The following is a 4,410-nucleotide window of genomic DNA, read 5'->3' on the forward strand; positions in this document are numbered from 1 at the left end:
AGTCCGGAACCGCGCTGCTGCTACGGTCGCAGGTTCGAATCCTGCCTCAGGCATAGATGTGTGTGATGTCCTTAGGTTGGTTAGGTTTAAGTAGTTCTATGTCTAGGGGACTAATGACCTCAGATGTTAAGTCCCATAGTGCTCAGAGCCATATGAACCATTTGAAAAGAAGTAAAAACCTTGGTGACAAACAAAAGCCGAACGAAGCGAAAATGAGCGTAAGGATAGCAATGAGAGAAGCGTTTAATGATTTCAAAGTTCAAATGGTTCAAATGGCTCTGAGCACTATGCGACTTAACTTCTGAGGTCATCAGTCGCCTAGAACCTAGAACTAATTAAACCTAACTAACCTAAGGACATCACACACATCCATGCCCGAAGCAGGATTCGAACCTGCGACCGTAGCGGTCACGCGGTTCCAGACTGAAGCGCCTTTAACCGCACGGCCACACCGGCCGGCTGATTTCAAAGTAAGACGTTGTCAAGCGATCTGAGTAAAAACCCTAAGAGGTTTTGGTAGTATGCAAAACGAGTAGAAGATGCACTCCGTCTTCAGGCCAGAGGTGGCCCATAGGGACCATCCGACCGCCGTGTCATCCACAGATTAGGATGCGGATAGGAGGGGCGTGTGGTCAGCACACCGCTCTCCCGTTCGTTATGATGGTTTTCCTTGACCGGAACCGCTACTATTCGGTCGAGTAGCTCCTCAGTTGGCATCACGAGGCTGAGTGCACCCCGAAAAATGGCAACAGCGCATGGCGGCTCGGATGGTCACCCATCCCGGTGCCGGCCACGGCCGACAGCGCTTAACTTCGGTGATCTGACGGGAACCGGTGTATCCACCATGGAAAGGCCGTTGCCATGTAAAATCAGTAAGTAAGTCAAAATCATCTATTAATTCTCTCAGCGACCACACCGGCACCGAAACGGAAAATAAGAGAGAAGGCCAAAATAACAGAGAAGGCCGAAATACTGAATTCGGTCTTCCAAAGTTGTTTCACCGCGGAAGATCGTAATACTGTCCCTCCTTTCAATCGTCGTACGAACATCGAAATGGCAGATATTGAGATAGCTGATCGCGGAACTGAAAAGCAGCTACCGTCGCTTAGTGGTGGAAAGGCTTCAAGACCAGATGAGATGCCCATAAGATTCTATAAAGATTATGCGAAAGAACTTGCTCCCCTCTAGCAGTAATTTGTCGTAGATCGCTTGAGCAACGAAGGGTACCTAACGACTGGAAAGAAGCTCAGGTATTTCCCGTTTTTAAGAAAGGCCGTAAGACAGACCCACACAATTGTAGACCTATATCTTTGAGGTCAACATGTTTTATGCTCAAGAATTCTGACTTTTCTGGACCTCCGCTGTAAAAGTCAACATGGATTCCTCAAACAGAGATCCTGCGAAACTCAACTGGCTCTGTTCCTCCATGAGATTCACAGCGCAGTGGACAACGGCACTCAGATTGATTCCGTGTTCCTTGATTTAAGTAAGGCATTTGATACCGTCTCTCATTGCCGTTTAACGAAAAAAATATGAGCTTACGGAGTATCGGAGCAGACCTGCGATTGGATTCAGGACTTTCTTGCAGACAGAACGCAACACGTCGCTCCTAACGGAGCTAAATCGACGGATGTAAGGTAATATCTGGAGTACCACAGGGAAGTGTGATAGGACCGTTGCTGTTTAAAATATATACAAATCATCTATTAGAAAGCGTCGGATGCTCTCTAAAGCTATTCGCAGATGATACAGTTGTCTATATCAAAGCAGCAACGCCAGAAGATAGTAATAATTAGCAGAACGATCTGCGGAGAATTGATGAATGGTGCAGACTCTGGCAGTTGACCCAGAACGTAAATAAATGTAACATATTGCGCAAACACAGGAAAAGAAATTCACTGCTGTACAGCTACACTATTGATGAAGAGACCTGGAGACAACGAATGCCGTAAAATATCGAGGCGTAACTATGCGGAGCGTTCTTAAGTGAAATGACCGTATAAAACATATAGTGGGGAAAGCAGACACCAGATACAGATTCATGGGAAGAATCTCAAGGAAATGCATCTCGTCCTCGAAAGAGGTGGCTTATAAGGCGGTTTTTCGTCTAATTCTGGAGTATTGTTCATCTATCTGGGATCCCTATTAGGTAGGACTGATAGAGGAGATAGAGAAGATCCAACGAAGAACTGGGCGTTCCGTCACGGGATCGTTTAGCTGGAGAGAGAGCGTTACGGAGATGCGAAACAAACTCCACAGGCAAACGTCACAAGAGAGCCGTTGTGCATCGCGGAGGGATTTACTATTCAAATTTCGAGACAGCACTTTTCAGGAGGAGTCAGATAACATATTACTTTCCCTCACATACATCTCGCGTATTGACCATGAGGAGAAAGTTCGAGAAATTAGAGGCACGCACTATTCGCGAGTGGAACAGTGTAGCAAGGATCAGATAGTGGTACCGAAAGTACCCACCGACACACACCATTAGGTGGCTTGCGGAGTATGATGTAGATGTAATGACAACTATTACATTCTGAATGTATAAATTATTTAAGCTGCAATAAAACTGAACTGATAAGTATATTTTAGACTTCATACGAAAGATATCGACAAATTGTCAGGCAGCTACATTTCTTTTATTTAAGAGTGAAGATAAAATGACAAGAGAAATTAGCGTCTTTCGTACTGAACTGTATATGGAAGTCCCTAATTTCTGCGTGTTTCTCCAAGGTGACGTCAGAAGTCACACAAATTTGTGATTAGGCGTATATTTGCAAGTCTGTTTTTCTTTGTGCAAATATTGCTAATTGAAAAAAATACCGCTTTCAAACATTTTTAAGTGCGTCTCAAAATTAAATTAGCATATTTCGGCGAATTTTGTATTAGATACAACATTTATTCGGGGAGAAGCATTATGTGCTGATCTGATTAAAACCAGCTCCATCTTTTCATGAAGCTGAATAGCAAGAAGATTTTCACCAAAACAGGATAATACGCAATACTATTGTACAGCTAACGTAATGCTCTATTAGGTATAGTGTTAAAGAGCTATAAAATGTAATTACTTACTCCTTGGCTGTAATGTAGCTATTGAAGCCTCCTGTCAGCAACATGTGAAGTTGTGGATAGCGGTAGATGGAGGAGTGTCAACGAACATGGAAGCAATTTCGTTCTAGACACCCCAACATATAGTCGCTGTCCACTCCACTCCCAGGTGAGACTATCGCTACATTTACATCTACAGCTACATGATTACTCTGCTGTTCACAATAAAGTGCTTGGCAGAGTGTTCAGTGAACCACCTTCATGCTGTGTCACTACCTTTCCGCTCTCGAACGGCACCGGGAAAAACGTGCACTTCAATTTTTCTATTCAGGCCTTGATTTCTCTTATTTTATCATGATAATCATTTCTCACTATGTAGGTGGGTGTCAATAGAATGTTTTCGCAATCGCAGGAGGAAACTGGTGATTGAAATTTCATGAGGAGTTCCAGTCACAACAAGAAACGCCTTTTTTTTAATGATTGCCACTCCAATCCACGTATGAAGCCTTTGGCACTCTCTCCCCTATTTCTCGATAATACAGAACGAGTTGCCCTTCTTTGTACTTTTTCGATGTTATGCGTCAGTCCCACCTGATGCGGAGCCGACACCGCACAGCTGTACTCCAGAATAGGGTGGACAAGACGGTGTAAGCAGTCACTCTGGTAGACCTGTTGCACCTTCTAAGTGTTCTGCCTATGAGTACCAATCTTTGGTTTGCTCTACTCACAACATTATCTATGTGATCATTCCAATTTAGGTAATTTGTAATTGTAATCCCTAAGCATTAAGTTGAATTTACAGCCTACAGATTTGTGTGACTTATCGCGTAATCGAAATTTAGCGGACTTCTTTTAGTACTCATTTGACTAACCTCACACTTTTCCTTATTCGTGGTTAATTGCCACTTTTTGTACCATACGGATATACGATCTAAATCATTTTGCAGTTCATTTTGGTCATCTTTTGACTTTACACGACGGTAAATGACAACATCATCTGCAAAGAATCTATTAGGGCTACTCTGGTTGTCTCCTATGTTGTTAATAAAGATCACGAAAAATAAAGGACCTATAACTCTTTCTTGGGGAACGCCGGATGTTACTTCTGTTTTACTCGATGACATTCCGTCTATTACTACGAACTGTGACCTTTCTGACAGGAAATTCCGAATCCAGTCCCACAACTGAGGCGAAATTCCATAGGCACGCAGTTTGGTTAGAGGACGCTTGCGAGTAACAGTGTCGAAAGCCTTCTGGAAATTCGCCGGCCGGAGTGGCCGAGCGGTTAATGGCGCTACAGTCTGGAACCGCACGACCGATACGGTCGCAGGTTCGAATCCTGCCTCGGGCATGGATGTGTGT

At 43.8% G+C, this 4,410-nt stretch overlaps 1 pseudogene; it reads right to left on the minus strand.

The window, feature by feature from the left end:
- Positions 1-743: 743 nt before the first annotated feature.
- Positions 744-861, minus strand: LOC126250304 (5S ribosomal RNA; annotated as a pseudogene).
- Positions 862-4,410: the final 3,549 nt, after the last annotated feature.

This window comes from Schistocerca nitens, chromosome 3 (genome assembly GCF_023898315.1).
Source record: "Schistocerca nitens isolate TAMUIC-IGC-003100 chromosome 3, iqSchNite1.1, whole genome shotgun sequence".
NCBI lineage: Eukaryota > Metazoa > Arthropoda > Insecta > Orthoptera > Acrididae > Schistocerca > Schistocerca nitens.